General features: G+C 39.8%; 1 long non-coding RNA gene across 1 annotated transcript; it reads right to left on the bottom strand.

Moving 5' to 3' along the window:
* Positions 1-832: 832 nt before the first annotated feature.
* On the bottom strand, positions 833-26,154 carry LOC115366167 (uncharacterized). Its single transcript, XR_003928818.1, has 4 exons — positions 26,144-26,154; positions 20,459-20,465; positions 3,100-3,212; positions 833-843 (listed from the first exon to the last, which is right to left on the bottom strand). It is a non-coding gene; the product is annotated as an uncharacterized LOC115366167 (long non-coding RNA).
* Between the last annotated feature and the right edge of the window lie 1,248 nt (positions 26,155-27,402).

Below are 27,402 nucleotides of genomic sequence, written 5' to 3'. Positions count from 1 at the left end.
GCACACTCTAGCTCCGATGCATTTTATTAAAAAGGGCCGACATTTCGACAGAGAACTGTCTTCTTTGGGGTCGACCTTTTTTAATAAGCAATAAGCTAGAGGTGTTAATGAGAAGACGGAGGAGGGAATACAGGGAAGGAAGGAAGCAAAAGGGGTGGGAGCATCAGGATGACAAACATAAAGGCAAATGCGACTGACAGAAGAGAAGAAAGCAAGAAGTAACTATCTGAGCAAACAACAACAGAGAGAAAGAGACATGCGGATGCAAAGGGAAGGAGCAGGCTGGAGGAAATATGTAAAGCAGTATTTAATTGGCTTTTCCAACGCGCATCTCAGTAATCTTTACTTTATGCATTATTGATCTCGTATTAAAATCCCAAATAGCCTGCATTTAGCTGGGGCACAGATTCACATAACCTGACAGTCCGCAGCTGGGGATCTCGCACTGTTCCTGTAGCCTAAAGCAGCTCTCACAGAGTTCTGCCAAATTCTCGCTTAACTCCAAAAAGAGTCTCATTTAACTGATTTTGTTTTTTCTTAATGAGTGTCCACCAAGAAGATTTTTTTTTTCTCCAGATAATCTTTCCTGTGAGGCGCCGAGAAAATGAAACTGTGCGTCTCTGAGCGAACAGGAGGATGCTCCAGACTGTCTGGTTAAAGCAGCAAAGCAGCAAGAGGTGTGCAGCTGTCAGGTAGATCATTGCTGGACTGTTAACAGCTTCAGCACACACACACACACACCAAGATGAGAAACACACTCACACAGGACACACAGTTCCTGTTCCCCTGCTATCTCAAGTGACAGATTAGACACCGTGTCTTTATAATGGAAATTTTTCTGGGCTGTGTTTGACATAGGACAGACGCGTGCGCGCGTGCGCACACACACACACACACACACACACACACACACTGAGCTAAACTGTAGAGCTTAACAAACAGCGGAATCTTCTTAAACCTATACTAATCCATTATCCTCTGGGTGTGCTGTTTCCGTCTCCCCTCGGTGGGAGGGAGTTTTGTGCGTGTCGGCTACTGATTTTGTTTGCGTAATGTGTATGATAGTGAACATGCTGTCTATGGGTGTGTACCACTATGTGTGTGCTTATCTGAACACTGATAGTCTTCATTAACTGTTGCTAAGATGACAGGCTCTCTTCCTGGAGTCCTCACAAAAACATAATAAAAAACACAATGAGAAATCAAAAGCGACAAATTACCCCCCGCTCTCTCTCCCTCGGCATGTGCGCGCGGGTGTCTCTGTATATGAATTCAGAGGGTATGGTAAATGAGGCAGCATCTGTTGTGTTCTCGGCTGTGACGAAACACCAATCAAAGATGATTAGGATGTTGACAAAGTTACTCCGCAGATAGCACTTATCCCACCTCTGCAGGAGCCCACTGTCTTAAAAGGAGACAGAAAAAAATAAACACTTCTATTGTGTTGAGTATAGTGGTGTCAGGATTTGGTGAAAACTGTTGAAGTAACATCAGAAAAGAAGAGAAAAAAAGAAAAAAAAATACTTTCTGCATCTCTTGAACACAGAAGAACCTGTCTGAAAACATGCCACCGTTTTTGTCAACCGGTGTCTTAAGTTATCTGCTGTCCTTTCAGCACCTCCAATTTATTTTGTTTTCAAGCAGTCGATGATTTTGTAAGCGTAAGTGTGGCTTTTTTCCACATGATTGCTATCAATTTTGCCGTGAAACTCTTTGAATATGTTTGGTTAAGGTGTTTTAGCGAGCAGCTTAAACTGGTTAATGTGAAGGTTTAGTTGCTCATGTTAAATTTGTGCCTCAACTTGACCCCAGTGCTCACACCGCCGTTCCCAATCGCCTTTTCACGCAGGTATCCAGCACATAAGTGCACTTGTTTCAAAAGGTTTTTTTTGCTGTGAGTTTATTGCATGTGGTCATTTACTGTTATTATGATCGGCAACAAAAGTATTTCTCAGACTCAAAGAAGGTCTCATCTAAAATGCACTGCTTTGCGATTCAAGGCAAAGCTGGTGAGCACCAATTTTGTTGTTTTCACAAGACAACAAAGAAAATCCTTTGCTTGTTGTTGCGCTGACACTCTAACAAATGTGTGTCAGCATGGATCAATGGAGTCAGGGCTGGCGGTCTAATTCTCCAGTCTTTAGGCAGATATACAGTACGCCTAATTCTCTGTAACACATGGTGAGGGATTGCTGGCCTGCACTCCCCAGCAGCGAAGATCTGTGAGCCATCTAGGAATAATGTAAGCCCCTGGATTTAGAAAGGGGTTTTAACACATAGTTATTATTAGTGACCATTATGGTGACCTTTCGAATGAAAGTATTTTGACATTTGTCCCTAAAAGAAATTCTCAAGCCTTTGCCATTCTCCGCTTTTATACATAATGTCACATATCTCAGAGTACTATATATTTGCCCTTTACAGCAACTGCATGGAACTTTCATTTTGTGTTGATTTTGGCGACACCCGTGGGCAAAAGCTGTCATGTTTCCTGGAATGAAGACCACGTTTCCCATGAGCATCACAAGATCGTGATCTGCCCTGCGTTCCAATACCCATACTACCATACTATTTACTATGCAAGAAAAATAATTAGTATGTCGCAATACATAGTATGTCCGATGCAGTATGCCAAGAGTACCAGGATGTTCTACTACATCCGGTCAGATTTCGCAGTATGCATGTCAGCATACTTCTCTGGCCATTCTGACCCACAATCCTTTGCGCAACGGACGTTACATTGCACTGACTGAGCTGTGTGTACAAGCCACGCCCACATACAGAAGACAACATGACACAAATATCGCACTCACCTCGCTCAATGACAGCAGAAGCGACACGAAGACAGAAGATCAGAAATATGACAGACGTCAGCGCAGTATGAAACAGCACCGGCATTTTGACAACAACATTCAAATATGGCGCTACAGACGGCGGCGGAAGTGAGCAAGAGGGTCGGAGTTCAGCGATGATGTATGTCGTGTGTCCCACTAGTATGCATACGCATGCATACTGCATACTACACTACATACTTTGTAAGGGCAGCTGCAGTACATACTAAAAAAAGGTGGCTTAGCTTCATTTAAAAAAGATACCAACACACTGACCAAGTGACAGGCATTTAGAATAACCATATAGAAATTGCCAATGTTCTCGCTGATGGTCTAGTTTGCTTATGTAGGTCATATAGAGGCATCAGCATTCAATTGAGACTATCACATAACCACCTAAAAATTTATTATAGTTGCTTTTCAAGCTGAAAATGGACAAAAAGTGATTATCCTATTAATTGGTGATGCAATTTCTGCCCCACTACTACTACTACTACTGATTGGTGACGTCACTAATGACTCTCCCTCAATCTTGACTGACTGTTTGCATTGCCTGTATCCATTAGTCCCAAAGTTGCATTAATAATGACTGTGACATACCCAGCATGCAGCATTTTACTGACACATATACTGTGCCCTCATACTATATAAAAAAATTTAAAAAATAAAAATAAGAGCTAACACTTGCGTGATGGCAGCAGGATGCATTGATTTAACTTACCAAATAATTTCAACTTACATTTGGTTTTACAGAGCCAAATTGTTCACAATTTATAAATTACATGCTTGCTTTTTGTCTTATTTGAGAACAATATACAGAAAATATCTGAAATATTTCTTTCCAACCATGCCTATTCCTCTGTCCATCAATGTCATCATCCAGCCTACTCTGTTTCAATTTGATGTGCGATCGTTAATCTTTTTTCCATCCTGCATCTATCCATTCTCCCATCCTTGCGTTATCCATTATTCATGTCCTTCTCTACCTTATCTTTCTCCAACACAAACTGACTCCATTTGAACTGTAAACAGATGCATGTTATCTCCCCATGCATCTATTTACACATATTTTCATCATCCTGTTTTTTCCCCTCTCCTTTAACAAAAAAAGCAAGCCCATTTTTCATAATGTGAAAGTTTTTTTTGTTGTTGTTTGTTTGTTTGTTTGTTTGTTTTTTGCCCCATCATAGACCTGGATAAACAGGTCACTGCCATCCATTTCCATAGTAATTATAAACTACCTGTACCAGAATGCTGTTACTGCCGCTGCTCCTCCTCATCATGCCTGACATTAAAGCAAAGTCAATATGAAATTAAACTGTGTCAGTGTTGACATGTGAAAACCAACTTTTTGAAAAGTTGGGTGGAGTATAAATCAGCCTGAACCATGTTCATAATTTCTCTTTGATCTGATATGAAAGCAGTTGCATTGACATATAAAAGCATCATTTTGACTCTGTTATAGAATAGACCTAAATGAGCATCACCAATGTTTTACACAGCAACCTGCGCCACAATTCTGCCTGCCTCCAACATACTCCTGTTCATGTCTGACAGGCAGGCAGAGTCAATGTGAAATCAAGCTAGATCCCATCAGTTGTACCAACCTTTTGAATTCCATGTCCGATTGGATTATGAATGGAACAAATATTGAACAAAACAAGCCGCCAGGTTAGCTCGCTCGTCTTGTTCTGTGCTTATCAGGCTAGTGATCTTGGAGAGCCTGAAGGTCTTGCAAGAAAATTGCTGCCCATTTCAGCTACTCACATTATCATGTCTCTCTCTGTGCACCATTTCTTAAGAAAGACAGCTCATCCAGCTGCTCCCCTTTTCATTTTACTCGTTCTTGGAGGAGTACTTCCTCCACAATTGCTAAAGTTTGGGTGTATGTTAATTTGTTGCCTCCCACAACTGATGATCAAATGCCTAATTTCTGAGCCTCTGTTGGTCTATTTGGATGAAACTTTGGGGAATGATGGATTTTGACTCTGGGGTGCAGCATTTTGAATGTAAAGCTGACAGGCCCACAGCAGCAGCACCGCCAGGACAACAGGATCCCAACATTCAAACACAGTATCTTGGACACTGCTGAGTCAAATTTAATTAACTTTGGAAGAATATTTTACACTGACTGTCCCAACACCACAGCACTAGCATATTTATACATATTTAAACATATTTGCAGTTAGTTTGTTATAATCTTATATATAGCCTAAATACAATAATTATCAGTATCAAAAGTACCAAGTCTTTTATTATTTATTTATTTATTTATTTTAACCAGTGTCTTATGTTTTTTGTGATTTTTTGTTCATTTTCTTGTAATTTTACAAATTTGCTCAGGTGTGACAGAGTTAAAACAATCTGTCAGCTTCCACTTTACATCACGGTCCCTTTTGACTGCCACACCCAGCGCTCTGGGGAATTACAGTATGTACTATTTAGACAGCCCAGAACCCAGCATAAGGGAAATATTGTTGACACATGTACACCAGGCACTATGGCAGAAGTCAAGTAAGCATCAACCAACTCTCGGCCCAGAGTGCTGTACGTTCACACACTAGGACGTCACTCCTGTAAGGCAACATATGAATTAAATATTCTCTCAGTTACAACAACTCTGTGCTGCCGCAGCACTTTGGCGTTAGTGTGAACTTTTAAAAGGCAAGGTAGCTTTATTCACTCCAATCATGCATACCCCCCCAAGCACCTGAAAAGGGCCAAGCACACTTGTTTCTAAAGTACATTCTCTGTTCACTTGTAGTCTTGATGCACTCGGTGAACTCAGAGTGAAAGGGGGCACATTGTAGCATTGATCATGGGATGTACAAAAAAAGTGGTAGAGCCCTTTAAGACCACAGACCACATTTGCACTGGAGCATGGCCATCTGTGGGAAACAGTGACAAGCAGCACGGTGGTGTTTTTTTGATCTCATAGACAGCTATACTAAATAATTCAGGCTTGAAAAGTGAGGGGGACAAATGTGCAATTCCCTAAAGTGGAAGCAACATGCCCCTGCTGTCCCAAATGAAACCTACACATACCATCGGGGTTATTTACAAGGCACCTGGTAACACAAATGTGGATTAGGCCCAAGACATCTCCAGAAGGTCCAACCCCAAATACTGCCATCCAACAACCAATTCCCCCATATAATGCTCTCAGCTCCAATCACAGCTACACTTTATTGGGGCAGCTGGCCTCATTGGCTTGAAACAACCAGCCAAGCAGCACAGAAACAGAACAACAATAAAGGGTGAACTGGGAGAGCGAACACTGCTTGCTTGCAAATGACCGTTAGTGTCTACATTCATTGCCTTTCATATCAGCTGACTTAATCGGACAGCCTTGCTCAAAAATTAGACATCACCTATTTAAAATGTGACATCTGCACTCCAATGATTGCTATAATTATAACATAAAATATTGTAACACTATAACTATAATACTGGGTCCTACGAATACATACTTACTCATATTGAACAACAAATTTAAGATGCAAATTTCCCCACTGAAATAGTGGTATAATGTTTTTGAACAGAACCCCTCGGTTCATGAACAGATGTTATCCACTGCATAGAAAATCAGCACGGATGGATAATCAAAATTTTCGGTGAAATTGCATGACTGGTTAACATCTTCCCTCCTGTGGACAGTGTAATTGGTTGCTTATTATCTTCGAAATAACTAACTAACTTTCATCAAATGTTTCTCTGTAATGGACTCAAAAACATTGTTTAAACTCTGACATCCACCATTCATTTATAGTTCTCATTTTTCAAGTGTAATGCCAATCAGCTGATCACAGATCTTCTGGGGTCCAACCTGATTTTCTTTATGTGTCAGATATTTGAAGTGTGTGTGTGTGTGTGTGTGTGTGTGTGTGTGTGTGTGTGTGTGTGTGTTTGTGTGCCAGCTATATAACTCATTTGCCAGTTTGTCTGTTTGTAAAAAATAAAAAATAAAAAAAAAGTCTACAAAAGTATCACACACTTACTGTATTGTAGTCCCTGGTGATGAATTTCAAAAGCCAACATGCTGGTCACCACTGTTAAAAATTAGTATGTATTTTAGCACTGATACCTACAACTACTTTATTTATGGGACTGTTTGGAAGAAAAATGCAATTTCCTGGTAAACATAAATGAGTCAAGGAAGGAAGTCAGGCCGAGAGAGAGAGAGAGAGAGAGAGAGAGAGAGAGAGAGAGAGAGAGAGAGAGAGAGAGAGAGAGAGAGAGAGAGAGAGAGAGAGAGAGAGAGAGAGAGAGAGAGAGAGAGAGAGAGAGAGAGAGAGAGAGAGAGAGAGAGAGAGAGCAATTTAAAGGTCATCGTCACAATGAGGCCTACTAAGGAGTGTGTATCACACAGAGCCTGACCCAGCATAAAACCGAGGCAATTAAAGCCCAGCCACAGACAAGGGAATCGACATGGCGCAGCAGTGGAGCTGGTCCAACATGGCCCCAGTCGCACTGAGTAAACAGAGACTAAGGGAGAGGCTGAGACGACTGGCTGTGAGAGAGGGGAATAGGTTATGCAAATGACCCTGGCCCCGGCCAGAAGGGAGTCAGTGGAGTTCCTCCAAGCTGACGGGAGCAGAAAGTTAACTACACAAACAAGTCGCTGGAGGTCTGAACCCACTCTTGCCTTCGTTCTTACTCTCTTTCCCTGTCAAGCCCGACTCTGGAATGCCAGGTTCCAGTGAACACACAAAAACTCATTTACCTGAGCTTTCTCTTTGTCTCCATCTCGTTTCCGAAGGCACAGCTGTGACCTGGATGAAAAGATTGACTTGGGGAAAATGCGTTCAAAAACCAAACTGTGATCTATGCTTATGCATTTTTATGAACTTTGGAGGAAGTAGACTTCTTGGGACTGTTTAACACAAAGGAACTGTTACAGCTCCACTTGTCATATGTCATTATTGTTTAGAGCCATCACTTGTGAAATGTATGATTAATTTGAGTTTTAACCCAATAACCACAGATGGATATCCTCTCATGTCTGTTGAACTTTTATTCCCCATAATGCATTTTCAAGTGGAATATTTTCACACTACAAAATAAACATCACTACCCTTGGAAGCGATCTCTTCTGTCTCCACTGACCCATAAAATTCCTCTCCATTCCATTCAGCTCACCAGCCCTGTTATCACTGCTTGTAGTCTGCGGCTGACTTGAGAGAGAGCGACAGGACGGGTGGGTATATGTGGGTATATTTTCATGCCATTCTGGTGGGAGAGACTTGGCCTGGTTTTCAAAGCCTGGTGCCAGATGGTGGGAGCAACTTGCGAAGGCAAAGGAGGGGGGGAAAAAAAGAAAACAAGCTTGACTCCATAATGCCAAGACCAGATGAGAAGATGTAAACTCAAATCCCCCCCCACATACACACACACATATCCAACCTTGCATCCCAATCACAACTTCAAAAGACCACTTTAAGAGATGTTATTTTACAGGAACTTAAGATGCGCTGAGACATGCTACCGTTGGAACATGCACGAAACTTTCTGTGCAGCCCATTTAGGGGATCACACCATTACATTTACAACAGATTTGAATTAGCAGGTACAACACATACTCATTTTCTCTTGAGAATTCCGCCTGCATGTCAATTGTCCCTTTACCAAGTACAGTATGAAACGTGTGATCATTTTCATTTCATAACAGCGCCTTCTGTATTGAACTGTGCATTTTAGTTCTTGGTTACTTTAAGAATAATACCAGTCTAATTTTATTGTTTTTCCTTTCACCATCAATTCCTGTGAAGAGTGTATACCTATTAATGTATTTTCCACAGTCAGAGGCTGCTTCTGTATGTTCCAGCTCAGGGTCGCTTTACCTCCTGGAAGTCATAGATCACACAGAGACATATTGCTGCACTGACTGACAAAATCCTGCATTTTAAATGAAATGGCTATTGTATTTTTACCTTAGGAGGCAAGTTAGTTTGCCCACAGCACAATGGTACAAGAAATCCCTCACATCTATCTTCCTAAGAGTGAGTTTACTCAGGTCTGCAGCCACCTTGCATTATTTAAAACGACCTGCCACATGACATAGACACAGTGCACCTATAAACAAAGCAGTGATATTTACCATTCGTATGTGACCTGACTACATTCAGATTTTCTTGATCTAACATATTTGAGCCTATTTATCATTAATCATCCAGTCTCTGGGCTATGATAAAAAAACAAACAAACAAAAAAAATCAATCCAGGAATGATTCCAATGAAAGAGGAATGAAATCCAGTTTTGTACATTTGTGCATCTGTGGTCCTTCATGAGAGCAACCAACAGAGACACAACAAGATGTGCATTTGTTTCCTTCACCACCGATGGAGCTATAGAGTGAGAACATCTCCTTTGTAGGTGAAAGTGTGCCTACAGAGTAGTTATTTTTTCCTTACTTACACCCTCAAAAAATCGGCAGTGCTGCACTCCATCTAGCGCCATTGTTTTTGGTATTCGTTTTGTTTTTTGGATCAGTGTCCAAAAGTTATGATTGGCCTGTCCTTTATGTGGCTGGACCCAGGTGATGCCTAGCTTCAAGGAGAGAGGTCAGAATTTTTGCACAATGTGATAAACCCACAGGACTCATGTAGCCTGCATGGCTACAAATCATTCAGGTCAATCAAATGGCAGTTAATTATAGTTTTGCTATTGTGTGGCTAATCTAGGTGTGGCAAAAAAACTCTTTTTTTTTTTTTTTTTTTTTTTTGCAGGTGACCGTTTTAGTAACAGCTAAATTACATTTTGGATAACAGGTGTTGAATTTATTAAGTATGCCTAGTGCCCCGTACTCCGGGACAAATGGAATAAACAGATGGAGAGCTGCACATAGAATTAACCACTTTTCACCATGATGGTCTCATTTTTCTACAGCTATTATCCAGTGCTGTCAAAATCAGTTTGAGAATGATATATTGAGGTAAATATTCTAAATATTTTCCAGGGCTCTTGTTCTCGGACAGTCTCAAAGGAGAGTTGCTGCATTACAGCGTATCAAAAAATGACAGAATCAAGGAGAGACTGTCCGGTAATGGAGAGGCCGCTGATCTGAACCCTGCAAAAGCCAAATTTGTGCCCGTCAACAGCTATGTGACCTGTGTAACTGTCCTTGACACCACAGTGCCGCCTGCTCACTCAGTTTAAGTCACACTGGAGAGAAGTTTGATGTCTAAAATGTCCAATATAAAGGAAGGCATCCCATGTGAATGCCTACTCTGAGGCACTTGATAAATGGGATGAAGAATAAAGGCCTCCTTACTAAGCCAAGGGTGCATGGGCCCTCAGTGGCAGAGGTGTTTTGTTAGCCAGCATATGGTGAGGCCAGACAGCTTAGACCCTATTTGGACTGGTCAAGGGGTACAAGTCAGGTCAGGCTGCCCAAGCACAGAGATTGTGCTGACGTGACCTCACCAGGCAAGCAGGAACAGATGATCTTGACTCATGTGCACCCCTCACACCTCAGCACACACACACACACACACACACACACAAGCACACAGAAACAGACAATCTGTTGTATCCACAGTTCTAGGCTATTTCCATGTGCTCAGAGCCATCAGCAAACACCGTGTTATTGTAAATGCGATTTTAAAGCCAGACATTGTTTCTGCAGAATAAATGTGACCAGACAAATCAGATGAGGCATGTTTTTGGGGTTTAAAGTTGCCTTAATGTTTTGACTGAAACACCACAGAAAAGACCTTTGACATGTATTTGTGTCTAGTTGAGGCAATTAGTTAATGAGGTAATTCCATTACTGTAGATAATTTGTTGTAGGCTAGTTAATTGCTGTGCACTAAGCAGTCTTAGTGATTTATGTTTGCTGATATTATTGGCCCAGTCATTTTAAATGACCTCAGATTTCATCATTTCAAATAGTTTGCCATGTAAACATTTTCATGTGAATTTCCTTCTTTCCATCAGAAGACTGATGTGTTGATGCTACACAGCACTATCATTTACACAAATATGAAATACACTAAGCAATAATTAACTTAATCTGAGAGCATTTGGGATAAGAAATAATGTAATTGGATCCCAGCACAATATGGCCATGATACCTCATTGTGTTGCAAGTACATTCAGAATTTGAAATGTAAAGGTTAAAGATTATCTCTCTCTCCAACACCGAGAAACTGCAGAATGAGTTTAATCATGGAAATTCCTGCCCACTGGCCATTGAAAAGAACGTCTATTAATCCAGTAATTGGATTATAACAAACAGAGATGTTCATAAAAGCCAGTCAGTGAACTGTATGCCAAGTAGCAATATTTACACTGTGCACACACCGTACATGGAGAACGGCCCACTTACAAGTGAGATAATGTGTAGCTGTCAGCTTCACAGTGTTGTTAATCATTTCAAGGCACCGTGTTACACACTAAGACTTTAAGGACATTAAAGGTGGATGTGAGGCCACCGAACAATCTCCTGTGAGTAAAGCGATCGGGAAAAGAGGATGACAGTGTAGATTTGAGATAATATGAGGAGGCGTCAGGTGAAGGCTCTGGTAACACAGGGTTTATCTGACCTGAACAGTTGGAGGCTTCTTAGATTGCTTGGGGATGAGGTTGACGATATGAAATACATTTTCTTGGACTGATTGATTTGCCTATGCTGGTGGATGTAACATGCTGTACAATAGAAACTGTGCATCTACAATGCGTACAATAATGAGTGTGTTAAAGGTGCACTACATAAATTGCTGAACCACTGCAGTGAGGTTGTATTGTTTTCATAGTACTGGCATGTAATTTTAACCATATAATGCATTTTGAAGAAAGTCTTTTGCATTTCACGTATTTCTGTGAGACCAGGTTGAATATGCGTTAAATTTGAGGGTTGAATCTATGCCGTTCTCAGCAGGGCTTGACATTAACTTTTTGGCTTGCCACTGTGGCTGCTGGTTTTCCAAAGCCACACGGCATTTTCACCAAACAAAATCCACCCAAAAAAGTAGCAAGAGGTAGGTCTAACTGGAGACTATAATGGAATTCATTTGTTTTGAAATACATTTTTATTTGCACAAGAAATCATTATGAGACTTTAGTAAACTCTGTATGTGTGTGTATGTCTGATTGATTGTGCCAGTAAGAAATTAATTTGACAAGCACTACAGTAGGCCACATGATTTTTTTTTTTTTTTTTTTTTTTTTAATTAAGCTGGATCACATCCAATAACTACTTTTGATGTGACTTCCACTTTTAATCAATATCCCTGTTCTTCTTCTTTGTCCCCGTATGGACTTCATTTTTCTTAGGGGCCGTTTACACGACAGCGATTTTCACAAAAACGGCAAACTTTTGTTGCGGTTTGGCCTTTCGTTTACATGACAACGGCATTTTAGGTGCTTGAAAACGCAAACTTTTGAAACCACGTTCCAGAGTGGAATTTTTTGATAACGCCGCTCTCCCCGCCGCCGTGTAAACTGGCAATACGCAATTCTTGTGAAACGATGACGACACGGCCCCACTTCTCGCGTGACTGTGATGTTTTCAGCCATGCGCGAACAGGAAAACAACAACAATGGCGGACTATCGAACTGTTTGTGCACAGGCGCGCGGTGCTACTCTGTGGTGTTACATTGCAAAGTTCACCGCCACCTACTGGCCTGGCATGCACACTACAGCATTTTCAGTTGTATTTGCGGATCCGTGTGAACGAGGATCGTTCTCACAGCGTTATTGTATAAACATGGAACTTTTTAAAAACGCAAAGGAATGAGTTTTCCGTTTTCATCAGAACCGTTGTCGTGTAGACGGGGCCTTAGTCTCAATCTTTTTACAGTCTTTATTGTTTTCCCTATTATTCACTCTGCACTGAATTTTTAAAATACTTTTTTTCATTTCTAACCACTAATCTAAAGTATTTTATAATATTTAGCCTATTTTAATCCCCACTCGTAGACAAACTTTTACAGTGTTTTTTTTTGCTGTTGCTTGTTGAAATGTGACCAGAGATTATTCAGAGTAGATACTTTATTCTCACCAAATACTGATAAGGGCTTGCACCTTTTAGTACAGTTTGCAGTTTACATTCTTTTGCTGTTTCTTTTGTCAAGGCTTAAGCAACTGTATTTACTGTCATGTGTTGCCACTGGCAAGTTGATGACATGGATGGACCAATGGGATGAGCGCACAGTGTGCAGCCAGTGCTTATGGGAGTAGTGTCATGTAGTATCACACTGAAATCATTTAATTACTTCAGATGCCATTCTTAAGCTACAGTGATTTTCTTTCTTTTTTTTTCTTTTCTCTTTTTGGAAAATGCTAAAGTGGCTTGTAGGAGTGATGGTGTTGCATGCCACTGCCGAATTCTACCCTATCTCAGCAATAAATGATGTGCTTATTCTGTGGTTCAATGTAATGATCTTCATTTCAAGTGGCTATTAAAGATCTGATATTATGTTTAATACATAGCCATACCACTGCTTTCTCAGGTGCATCACAAATTAGCTTGTCTGGCTGTAGGCTTCTGGGATTGATCAACTGAATATATCACTTTGTCCCATCAGATCTTCAGAAGATAGGCATTAAATAACATAACTGGCATGTATCAGCTGTATGTATTGTATAACCACAAAGAGCATAAGAGAACATTGACTGTGGGTGTTTTAAGGTGAGGGCTGATCCTACGCTGAAAGGTCAACTTCATGCAGTCACTGCAGAATTTGACCCACATTTGAACACTCAGAGTCTCTCCAGTAATGCCCTAGGTTTTGACTAATGCTACAATCACGCTTAATCCGTAATGCATTTGTGCTGCTGCACAAAGTTGCTCTTTGCAACTTTGAGCCCCTGATTAAATATTTTCATTACAATAACATCACAGAGATCTGTAAAAATTGAATCAAACAACATTCACTTTAGTTCCTGCATGCATAATCATTGCATAAGTGGAAGAAATTCAATGCATTTACCACTTGGATCACAAAGCAATGCATCTGCAATGGGGATGATGCAGTGGCAATAGATTCAGTCATCTGAAATGAATGAACTTATCTGGAACTAACTTGCTGAAGCATCTAAAACTTGGAGCCACTAAGTGTCTGTTGTGTGTAATGAATATCAAATTGAACTGGTCATCGTTTGAGAAAGGCTTAGTCCTTACTACCCCTTACTACCATGGCTTTCTCCAAGGAATTTATTCCATTTATTATCAATTAATAATTCCTCTGTACAAGGCTCTGTCTTCATTTCTATTCAAATATGCTTCTGTGTTCAGCCAGGCAAACACAGCCATTCTGAGAGACTCTCCAGCCTCTCCTCACTTAGCTCTATACGACAAAGGAAGATGAGTTGCATTTTTCGGATGCATTCATTATTCCCCCTCTGTCTCTCTTTCTCCCTCTCTCTCACACTCTCTGTCCTTGCTATTAAAATCTGTGGGTATTTTGGTTCCCATTAAATGAATTATACCCATTACTCTCTCTGACAACTCTGCATTGAGTGTGCGCGCCCCGATTTAACATTGTTCTAATTCCTCTCACTATTATTGCAATAAAACATTTATCATAATAATTAACCATTTTGACATCTAATTTAAGCTAATTAATTTGAGAGAAAAAATGCTTGTGTTATATGGAGCTCTATGAATTGCTATGAAAGTTCTGCTAATCATGGGACCAGCAATGAGTCTTGATGAGTTAAACATGCTTTAAGGCTGTAGAGAAAGACATGCACAAACACGGTGGACGCACACACTCACACACACACACACACACACACACACACACACACACACACACGTCACATGGGTCACCTGTCCATTAAAAGACAATGACAGTGATCCATCTTGATAATGGCTGTAATGGCTGATGCCAATAAGGATAGCCAAGGGCGCCCATTTTTCTGTGTGCCAGTGTAATGATAGGCACTTCACTGAAATTCACTATTCTTAGATTGTTAGCACTGTAAACTGTCTGAAATAGAGGCAATCTAGCTTTTCAGAATCAGGCTATTGGTTTTCTTCTTAGTGCTCCTCTGTTATGGATCCCTCTAGGCAGCACATTGATATACTATAATTTGCGTGTCTTTGTTCCCTGCATTTTGGCCAAAAGCTTTTTTGTACAAAGAGACATGTGAGCGCAAACAACAGTAGACAGATATTGTTATTGGCACATTGTTTTCTTTATGAGGAGGCAAACTCTTGCATAGAATGCCTTTTGAATTCACGTATTGATTGTGTTTTTGAACCTCCTGCCTCAAAAAAGTATAGTTTATTTGGTCAGGTTGTTTGTTTGCTTTTGGAGGTGGTTCGCACCTCCTCCAAATGATTCAGAAGCAGGGTGCAGAAAAATCTTTCGGATAATGTATTCCAAGACCTCGAGAAAGCCAGCAAGCCTAAGTGAACATTTATCCAGACATTGATCCAGAATAGGATCATGTTCTCTTTGGCGTTGCTTGGGGTGGGAATGGCTGTTGCTGGTATTTAACAGTGTGAGAGTGTCTTTATTATTATTATTATTGTTATTATGAGGGCCCAGTTTCAGCTCAATCAAAGTGAGAGCACCTCAAAGCGTGAGGCTCATAGAGTACAGGTGTGTCAGTGCCGCTTTCTCACCTTGACTGCACAAACTGAAACTGGGTCCTAGTGTCCCCCCATTGCAATCACAAAGAAATGTCTCAAAATACAGAAAAACACAAAAATGTAATAATATAAAAAATTGAGGATTTTTTATGCAAAAAGTAATGATTACTGCATAATCAATCTGGGATTGTTTTATCAACAAATGAAAATACATGTATTTTACTCCAATGTTTGTAGAGATTACACATGCAAAGAAAGCTATCATACGCCCAAATACAGCACATAGAGTATTTCAGCTTTGTACTGTTATTCCTTGCATTGAGTAATAAGAAAATAAATCTCCATTCATGGTTGGTGTTGTTAGTTTTGGATCACAGACTAGGCTGCTTGCTGAAAGTGTGAGGTCATATGATGAGTATTGTTCAGTTGTGTGTTTTGCTTTGTGCTGAGAAGTACTTGGCCTGGCTGAGCTTGTACATCAGTGTCTATTTGCTGTGATGCAGACAGGTGGTGGTATTAGGGCCTGGGGTTGGGTCGGGGGCTGTGGAGAACTTGCACATTTTTTTTTTTTTTCCCCCCACAGTTTGTCGCTGAAGACTGCACAGCCACAATCCGTGCCTGTTGTATTTTAAGCACAAACATCTCTGCAAATGCTTTTCTTTTGTTTCTTCTTTTCCCCTTAAGTGCATTTTTTCAACATTATAGTAAGTAGTTATTCCCTACTTCTGTATTTTTTTTTTTTTTTTTTTTACCGTTACTTAAGTAGTTATTTTGCTGAATACGTTTACTTCTACTTGAGACATTATTGCTGTAAAGTATTGTCTTTTTCTAGTTCTTCAGTCAGAACAGTTAGAATTCTCTTTTGGGTCTGTCCTTTTGTTCTCAGGCTTTCTATCTGGGGGAGGAAAAAAAAAAAAAAAAAACTCCAAATCATTTTTGTTCACCAGCTATCATTGTGTTAAGCAAAATGGAGAGGGGGCTCACGTTGGTCTTTGCCTGGGGCCTCCAAATCGATGAAACCACGCCTGCCTGTACCTGTTTTGAAAGTGTCAGGAAAATGACTTGTAATTCTGCTTAAGATTTGTGTGTGTTTCAAGGCAGTGAGCACACCAACATGCCTCTCACTGCCATGGCATCAGCAACATGATCACAGACCGGAGCCAGATTTCCCAGTGATTTGACATCATTAAACGATATTTGATGTGAAATGTCTTCAGCAGCACTCGGGCAGGTGTATTTATCACACATGCTAATAGAGTGTGGAAACACTCATTTTGTTTCACCTACTACAAGCCATTAATTAGACTAGCTTCCAAAGTAATTTGTTAGCATGCTCTACCGAAGAGCACCAGTGATGAATACTTGTGTCTGAAGCAAAACAGATTGCCAGGGTACAAAAATAAATTCCTATTAAAAGTCTATGAGAGTGAGAGGTTCGCCAACTTTGTGTCACATGAGACAGGCTTATAGATTTACTTGTTGCAGCGATTCCACAGATGAGGAAAATCACATTTTTCCTTTGTTGGGGGATCACTGACGCTGAAACCAGCATTGCCAGTCCGTATTGAGGTGTATGGAATAGAGAGATTTGGAAATAAATTGTATGTGCAGACAAAAACAAACAAACAAAAACAAAACAAAACAAAACAAAAAAAATACTGTGGAACTTAACCACAGATTTTTTTGTGTGTGTGTGTGTTTATTTCAAAATATTGATCCCTCAAACTGACCTGCAGCAGAGAGCCCATTGGACTGTATCCTTATACTGTAATTTTTGGGAATTTCATGAAACTAATGGATCTGTATTTTAAGGAGTGTCAGCCAGAAAATGCACAAAAAAAAAAAAAAAAATCTTTTAATTACTATAATTGCTCCTGCCCAGTGGTGTAAAACATAATCAAAATTTATAGTCAAGTAAAAATAATAATTGCCTGTTCAAAATCTACTCAAGTACAAGTGAAAGTCACCCAATGCCGTGCTACCTATGGTAAAAGTCTTAAAGTATGTGATATTCAGTGCTCTTAAGGATCCAAAAGTAAAAGTAAATTGTGCTTATTGAAAGCCGATTTTTTTTTTTTTTTTTTTTTCAATTTTTATTCCATGACTGGTAAAGAATCCACAGTTCCTCCGTGAACTAAAGAAAAAGACATGCCAATGCTGACTTTCAGAATGTTTTCCTATCACCTTTAGAAGCCATGAAATGTTCTCTTACTTTCTTGACTTTATGTATTTCCTGTTGAAACAGGAAGTTTGGGCGGGACACGGTGCAGGGAAGGATCATGCACAAGTGCAAACGAACAGGACATCAGTTTGGGAGAGAGACAATTTTATTTGACGGGATAAGTGGGTGAGAGAGGATGTTAGGTTTATGAAGGTTTCATTGGTTGGAATTTTAACTTACACCCACTAGTACACGACGATGTGACTGTTTAAAATGCTCTGCTTCACAGGAAGAAGAAGTCATGTGAGGCTATTTCATGGGGACTTAAACATTTGACAGCATGCCAATATAACTCCACTGAGAATCAATTAGAAACTGATTGAAAAGACTACTTATAATTAAGGAACTTATAATTATGTACTTATAATCCACAATTAATTCATAAAGATATGGACAAATTTTCTGGCTCAGAACTAATTGTATTATAAAACTAATTTGAGAGGAAAAGCTACAACAAACATTTTCTGGGAAGAGTCAGCCTCCTATAATTCATTTTCAGCTTCCAGATACACAACTTCAGGGCATGCCGTCTGGGAGTGGTTATTTTTGGTTTCTAGCTTTGGGGTAGAATCACATTATGTTCACAAATATTTTTGAGGCATTCCTGGGCAATAGATGTAACATATTGTAGACGGTAGGAATCCCTCAATTAGATGGTGTTCACCTTTCACCTTGTCGAAGAAATATTGCAGGGGAAGAATGCTCAGCCGAACATGCATTTGAATTAACGTCTTATCTGCTGGTGGAGGACTGATAAAATCAAAGGATTTTTTTTTTTTTTTTTTTTTTTTTGTGGCGTTTGTGTGTGTGTGTGTGTGTGTGTGTATACACAACATTTCAGTATTTTATTTATTTATATGTAATGTTCACTCCACCTTCTCGTCTAATTTTTCTATATATATATATTTTTTTTTTTAATTAGTGGCACCAATTCTCAGAAGCCCTGAGCCTTTTCCTCTTAAATTTTTATTTTAATTGAGGTGAATTTAGACCAAAACATCGTACTTTTTATTATAACTGTTTTTTTTTTTTTTTTTTTTTTTTTTTTTTTTTTTCAATTTCACTGTATATCACGTTATCTTCCCTCCATGACCACCCCCTCCCGGAAAAAAAAAAAAAAAAAAAAAAAATCTACATATTCACACATTTCAAAACAATTCTGGAAGATTATACAAAAGATATCAGCAGTGACAACCACAGCTAAATTTTCCACACACAATTAAAGAAAGCCCCTCCACGTGCCCTTTCAACGCAGTATCCTATTGCCATTTTCAGACATGCTTGCCATTAGTGTCGAGGAAATTGATGGGATGCACGCAGAGGGGGGTCACACACAGGTACGGAACAGCGCAAACGTTCATGGCTCCGTCTGCCAGACTTCCGTGGCTAACTGCATTAGTTCAGGCTTGGTCACAGTTGGATACCGCACAGAGGAAGACGATGAGCCACCCAGGAGAGACAGAACGAGAGAGATGTTCACGGAACTATATTTACCTCATGAGAAGGCTTGCAGGTTGAAGGGGGAGTCTGTCTGTTCATTTGTGCATTTTTGTGTACACAGGTGTGTGCATTTTTTTACAATACCTGCGTGTCAGCATGCGTGACGGTGTAGTCTTTGGTGTGCAAAAATATTTCTGGAGAGGGGGCAGTGGAGATGGCTGGCAGATATGCACACCATTACGGTTTATTAGTGTGGGACTGCACAGCCTGTGTGTGTCTGTCTGTGTTTACCTGATGGTCAGATGTCACAGCGGCTGTTGCATGAAATTCATTGACTTTATAAAGAGGACACGCTGAGCTCTGGCTTGGCAGAGGGGCCATCAAGAGCTTTGCAAATGTTTGAGAGATAAAAGACTTAGAGGTCTGTGCGCAGCAAAGTGTACGTCTGGCCAGGGTGTAAACAATGGCTAAAGCAGTCTCGATAATGTCGCCAGGACATATGACCTTGTTTGACAAATTAAGGAGCAAATAAATAAATCGGCTTGGATTACATCACTGCAGGGGAGTGCTGCATAAACACACACACATACACGCATAAACACACACAAACACACAGACAGAAGAACAAAGTCTACTACTCTTGCCACTGCTGTGTATTTTATCATTGCACACAGAGCCATTTTTCGTTATTCGAAGTGTATAGGCTACAAGAAATACAAAAATGAAATGATAAAAAAGATGAGATGAAAATACTCGTGAACTGACAAGTGTCATAGGATCTGATGAGCTGCTGGCTGCTTTCCCAGCTTCTTCTATATCTTTATCCTCTACCCCATCTCTGTAGACTCTCTTTGTGTTCTCACTGGGGCTTCCATCCCCCTATTTTTATGCAAATTCAAATGTGCGCACAAGAAAAACCTGAATGAAAACACTGGAATTTCAAAAAAAAAAAAAAATTGCGTCTGGCTCCGGTGGATTCGTTGGCATGTCAACAAAGAGAAAAATGTGTTAAGGGCTGATGGAAACAGTTTATTTGAAGAAACAGTGACAAAGCAGGGACTTTTGCCATGTGCTTCCGCTCTGCTGAATGATGGCAAACATGGCAGTGGATGGGAGTACATATTATGTGTGGATGGACTTTTAATAAAGCCGCGTGCGGAAGAGTGAGGGCTGTTATTGCCACTTTTCCCAGAGCAAGGAGGTCATCAAATCGTCCTATCCTTGGAACAGTTTGGTTTCCCAGCTTTGACTGGTCTGCAGTCGGCCGCTTTTCCAAATAATTTGCATAGTCTAGATGTGGGAAAACCACATTGATTTTTATTTTTGCCTGCCAAATATTGAGAATGCATTTAAAATATATGCAAAATTTTGATGGAAAGCAGTCCTGTCCTCAAAGTCCCAAGTGTTTCCCATCATTATACACCTGTTTCCTGTTTACAGTCTACGCAGACCTGCTCCTGCCTGTCCTAGTTGATCATCATCATCCATCCAGTATAATTTAGTAGTTACTAAAGTCTTATGGAGCGGTCACACCAGATTTTTCAGGGTGAAACTTACTTATCTGCTTACAGAATTGTATCAAAAGAAGGCTCTGGCTTTGCTTCTTGTTCAGAGAAGAAGGAAAGCAACTGCAGCCAACAAGAGGTTGTGGGTGCATCCTGCACTGCAACAATCAAAGCTTCCTCCATTTTGAATTTGGTGAGTACAAGAGGTCGATCCCACATAATCACTCACTGGTTGAGCATTGAATTGAGCAGAGATTTTAACTTTCTTTTTATGCTGGCCTCCTGTACGCCTGAAAAAAAGTTTTGTCACTGAAAGTATTTTTGGACAATGCTCTAAAGAATGGTTTTATTTATTTATTTATTTATTTATTTTACTGTTTTCTTTTTGCCCTGTGGACAGCTGAAAATACAACAGTTTGATAACATCCCCACCATGACTTTACTGCTTTACACATGCTTGGAGTGGAGATCTCACAGCTGCAACTTTCAACATTGGTGCATCTTCCATACTGTTTTCAACAGTTTGCATTAATTTACCACTTTCGGTCTCTACCTGCTCACCATCTGAGTTAAATGTTTTTGTGTCCAGAGGTTTCCAGTTTATCTTGCTAACGCCAACCTCATTGATGGTGACCAGATGATTGTCCCGCTTTCAAGCTGGGTATCCCAAGCCCCGACAAGTGTCTGGTTTTCAACTGCCAAATTGTCCCGGTTTTCACTATTCATGCCCAAAATGCAAACATACAGATATTATATACCAAAAATATTCAGCATTTTTTTCTGAATCCTATGGTGCTATTAGATTTTAGGCATCAGATTTCCCAAAGCTACGACACTTCCAGCCCCTATAATGTGTAATAAAAGTGAGCTGGAGGTAGTACTTACTAAGACAGGCACAAACCAGCTCCATGCATTAAAAAATAAGAGATGCAAATATTACCAATTTAGTGAGTGATTTACTAACAGCTGATATTTAAATGAGCTATGTTGCAATTCGGGCGCAATTCGCCAGTTACAATCATTGAATGTTGTTGCAGCTTCCAGTTCAAAGAGAGCCTCCAGTAATTGTCATTTTATTTTAAATAATCCTGATGGTGATTGACCATCTATGAAAAAGTCAAGAAAAATCTGGTAACACTCAAGCCCTGATGCACCTGCCACACCTGGGCAGAGGCATCTCATCTTCTCATCTCATCTTCCTCCTCCGCCACCTCTTCCTCTGTATCATCACAGCCTTGTTTGTGTTTATCCACAGGTGAATATTAGTCGAGGCAGAGGTGTCAATAGACAGGAGCATACGAGGTGTATGCTCAGTCTCCCTATGAAATGAATTATAATACATTCTAATCACGTAACATAATGTAATCCCTCCCTCTGATCAATGGGAAGAATGCCTTGTAAGTGGTGTAACATAAATGGACTTTGGAAAAAAAATAAGTAGTATGCTGTCGGTTTAAAAACAGTGTTCATGTTTGCGCCTGAAGTAAAACATGCTTTCACTGGGCGGTAAATAGTGTGTGTGATTCAGAGTAAAAGCAGCTGTTTTTCCTTCACTACATCACGTACCTATGGCCTATTTTGACAGTTCGAAGAAACTCCATATTCATTCTTCATTTCGCCACTTTCTGGCTGACATACTTCAACATACATATTCAACAGTTCTAAAGCCCTAAATGCTTGTACACACGCAATGCCATTAGCCACCACAAACCTTAAATAAATGAGGGTGTTAATGTCTAAGTTAGCCTTCATACTGGCTGGGGTTAGGGTTAGAATAACGGTTCAGGTTAGGTATTGTTCCAGAACTGGTCGACATGGTAATGATGTAGCAACTGGTTGTGATTGCTATTACTATTACTACCAACACTGGACTATTAAAATAATGTAAGCTATAATTCCTTTCATGGCAGGGGAAAAGTATCTTTATCGTAGTTGGCCTGGTCATCACATATGTTTTTCTAGTGTTTTCAGGAATGAAGCTTGTATTTTTCAGTCTGCCACCTGGGTGTGCCCAGATATCTATTTTCCAGCTGTTTGGGTCTGCTGAAAGATGTCTTGTCCAGTTAGCGTATATTTAAAACTGCACTTTCACCTTCAAATAACATTGCTTTTTTTCTCTCTCCTTTCAAAATACTGTGGGAAAATTACATGCTTGCTGCAGGCTTTTTCAGGATGATGAGCTGGTAGTACAGTCTGATACATATTTAAACCCTGCAAATTCAATAGGTCTCTCAATTAATTATACACACTCAGTCTTTACTCATCTTTACTGTATGTACAGCCAGAAATCAGATGTCTGCTTGATGTTTGTTTGATTAGTGCAAGCGCAGATCTTTTTTTTTTTTTTTTTTTTTTTTTTTTTTTGTCTGCTTTAATCACTTTGATGCTGCTGTCTTGCATAATTATTTGAGTGGATCTCACAAACATAATATTGTGTTAATTTGGAGTGGCTATAACACCTTGAGTGAGACAGATACCCCATATCTCTGCCTTTATGAACTGAAGCCAGTTTGTAAAATATGAAATGCAGTGCACTGTCAGTCACTTTTTAATTATGACCAATAGATTTTTCTTTTTGCTTGGGTCACTAGTAGTAATAGTGAGCAAAATGCTTACCACTTTGCTCAACAAAAGCACCTCACGTGGTTTTCAAGCACACGCACAAGGACACAGAAGTGATGTAGTACACAATAAAGTTCAAAGAGGGAGGGATAAGACCTGTGTGCAGCCCAGGGTTGTTTTTCCACTCTGCTCACTCAGTAACTAAGTCAGCAGAAGAATGAACTGTTTATGAGAGCAAAGAGACGAGAACCTGATGGTACTGTTGAGTGGAGAAAACGTACTGAGTAAAAGGACTCTCAGTACCTGTGAGGTTTTTGAGGTTTTCCTAGGCAAGTAACTTTCTTACATAAATGGTAACGTTGTGAACTAATCTAGCTATGTTGTATTATAATCCTATTTGGAAATTATAGCAAACTATATGACAATGCGTTATATGCCAGTGCCAGAGATAGCATGAATGGGCCTTTAAATCATACTTTTTTTTTTTTAGTTTTATCTAAAAAAAAAAAAAAAAAAAAAAGCTTTAACGTGTGAAGCAACTGTATCTATAAAAATCATAGCCTTTTATAATAATCCCTATTTATGCCTCACTTAGTGATACTCAACAACATTTTTGTTTCTCACTCCATTTTGGCTGTCATTTCTCCTTGGTATGCCATTTTCCAGAGATAGAATGCAGGCATGACTCATTTGGCAAAAGCAGTAATGGGGTTCTACTTACTATGTTGAACTGAGGTTTTGGGAGAAAAAATCAATTGTGCTTGAAATCCTCACCCCAACGTTTGACAAAGCAGTCATTTCGGGGCATGTCTAAGCTTTCTGAAATAGCATATTGACAGGTGGTGATGCGTTAGTGCTATATTGAGGAAACAAAATCTTCAGAAATGTTTTTCCCTATCATTTCATGATGATGATGATGATGATGGTGATGACGTGTGTGTGTGTGTGTGTGTGTGTGTGTGCGTACGCATGTTTACTGAGGGATATGGATTGGATTGGATTTATAATTTTCAATATCTCTGCCCTATTAGAATGGATGAAAGAATTCAATGAATTCAATTGAATGTTTGGCTTTTTAATGTCTCAAATGGCTTGCTCTTTGTATTGCAAAGGTTTTTAGAATTTGGTTTTCTTTAATTATTTTCTTGTTTTGTGTTTGTTTTATGAAGGCGCTCATGTTGGACTTTTTTTATGATTGCCTAATAGAGTGGCCATAAGCCACGTGTGGTATGAGGTGAAATAAATGACTTATTGTTAGGCCTATTGTCTGATTGGTTGATTTGTAATGGATTGGCTGTTTCTCTTTGTGCAACTATCCAAGCTCCATAATTTTATTGTTCTGTATCCTGAACTGCTAAAACATGTTGGCTGATTTGCAAAATAAAAGGATTGCCATGAACCTTGTGACTTTTCCCTGTTTATGCACCTTGGTGGAGGACAAAGTTTGTTTCGCCTCAGAGAGCCTTTTAAAGAAGTAATACATAAAATGAAGCTTTTTTTTTTCCTATCTCTTGTATTGTGGAAACTGTGACCAAAATTCCTCAAGAAAATGTTTGACTCATTTAAAACCAAACCTTATTTTGCTTATGAAATGCCATGCAAGGTCTTTCTTTCTTTCTTTCTTTCTTTTCTTTTAATCCTAAACCAAGCACCTGAGCCCTTCTCCCAAGCCTCAGGTAATGCCCTGGAAGGTCAGAGGGATTGTAACAGGCCCCCCCTACCCCTAGAGCATGATCTGCTTTATCAAATATGAATACAACATTAACATCAAGTTTCATCCTTCAGTGTAACACTCAAATTACAAAACAGCCTTGCCTATAAACAAGCATAGTTTGCTAAAGCCAGGCTCTCTCTCCCTTCTCTCTCTCTTTCTCTCACACACACACAAACACACACACACACACACACACACACACACACACACACACACACAAACTTTGAGCCACTTTGAGTCTGTTTGCAACATGGGACTTTGATTTCATTAACCAGATTCCTAATTACTTTTGCGTTGCTTCCTAAAAACTCAGATCAGGCTTCATCAGAGGGAGAACAAGACACCAAATCACACGAGTACTGATCAGTTTGCCTATTACATCAAATTAAATAAAAGGTTATGTCTGACCCTAGCCCGGCAGTCTTTGCATCTCCACTTCCAGAAAAAGATTATCATCACAGCTGATCATTCAACACAGAGCACTCTGTAACTTTCCCACTGCCTTCTATCTATCATCCATCATACATGTGGTTTCTCTTCATTTTCATGTGGTTTTCTGGTTGATTATCATAAGTGATAAATATGATTAAGGATTAATCTTAGTTACATTCACAGCAGTGTCATTCAAGCTTGGAAACGAGGACAGTTTAGGAAGTTACATGATCCAAAGTGGTGAGGAGTTTCTGCCTTCATCAGTGTTTTACTTTATGCTTTACTGGCTGCTTAAAGTGAAATTGCTCATTACCTTCAGTGGACAGGAGGCAGATTCACCTCATCTTATGTATTGTTTTATTATTTTTTTCCCCACTGGGAATCCATATCTTAAAAAAAAACAAACAACTCTGTCACCGCTCTTTACTCAGCAGCGTGTTGATCCAACCGGCTGCACTGGACGATATGAATACGACTAGACCAGGATGATTTTGATCACTTATTTGATGTGATTTTTGACGCATTAAAAGAGGAGGTGTCAAGTGCAGGAGCTAGTGAGAGAAAAGCCTGGTGTGAAAGCTTGATTTGATTTGAACCCCTGCTCTCTCTCTCTCTCTCTCTCTCTCTCTCTCTCTCTCTCTCTCTCCCTCCATCTGTGCCATGTAACGTCACACTATCAGAACTCAACATGAGGCTGTTTTGTATTTTTTTTTTTTTTTCGTGAATCCACATGATAACTAGCAGCTTCAGGTAGAAGAAATATCTGTTTCTATTGCATTATTTGTTCTTTTCCGAATATCTGATTTGATACATGCCTGTTGTTTACCTGTGCAACCATGACAAAATGATGAGAAAATAAAAAAGCAAACATATGCTACAAGTATCAGGCCAATACATTGTTACTTTTTCTTGGATGTTCAAGTCTACTTGCAAAATTAGGCATTCCATCTATCCCAGAAACAGTAATATACCGACTTGGTACAGTAGAGGTAGCAAAACTGTCAAAGCTAAAATTCAGTTAAAATTGATTAGATGTTGTAATTACTTCAGGTTCAATAATTTAGTGAGACTAAAATTGAGTGGAGCAGCGATAGCTTCCACAATTTGTGCCGTCTGCAGGATAGTGGCCTCTTTGAAAAGTGCAATGTCAATTATGCACCATCTTCCATTCAAATTTTCAAGTTCATGGAGAAATACGCTCAAATACTGTGGGCTATTGGGGCTCGCACACACACACACACACACACACTCACACACACACACAAACCCTTTTCCTCTTTCCCCGAGCTTCTCTTCCTTTATCTAATCTGTGTTTTATTGAATATGGTAATTATAATGAAAGGCCTATCTCATGCTTGGTTTAATTTGTTTTTGTGCGTTTTTTTTTTTTTTTTTTTGAGTATGTCCCGCTCTCTTGCTCTCTCCTTCTGGTGTGTGTGTATGTGTGCACAAGTGCAAGTGTGTGTGCTAATGAGTGTGTGTGTGTGTGTATATGTGTGTGATGAGACACTAGTCCCTTGCTCTGACACAATGTGTTACAGTGGGACCTCTCTAATAGGGAAATAAGACATGGCTGCTGATGTCACTGGGGTTTAACTGTGGCTTGGGGGAAGAAAACACATGCGCACACACACACACACACACACACACACACACACATACACATATACTCACACACGGCTACCCAAGGCATCAACAAAAATCTTCCAGCATCAGGCCTATGGGGTTAAGGAGATTAAACACAACATGTAACCCTGGAGACCCTCCTCTGGTTGGTTGAAACAGTTTTGCTGTCAGTGCTCCTACGGGGTTGTTTGTTGTTTGTGTTGCCGTGTTTCATCGATAAAACCTAGCATGCTTTATTACAGTGAGACGGCTGAACCACACCGCTCCAGTTCTGCCACCCAGGTTGGAACATATCCTGGGGTTTTGGACCCCCCACCCTTTCTTTACCATTGAGGTCTCAAAACGGAATGTGAAATTAAATACAGCGGGAAAAAGGAAAAGGTAGCCAGTTTCATTTAACCTCTATAAGAAAACACTGAGCTCAGAAAACACAGACAAGATATAAAAACAATAAAAGATTATACATCCCATTTTCTCCCGCTTCCGCGGAAATAGCAAGATAATAAATTCCCTCTGTCTTGCCCTTAT

Source organism: Myripristis murdjan, chromosome 1 (genome assembly GCF_902150065.1).
Source record: "Myripristis murdjan chromosome 1, fMyrMur1.1, whole genome shotgun sequence".
NCBI lineage: Eukaryota > Metazoa > Chordata > Actinopteri > Holocentriformes > Holocentridae > Myripristis > Myripristis murdjan.
Note: the sequence above shows the minus strand (reverse complement) of the source record. Positions and strands in the feature narration are given on the sequence as shown.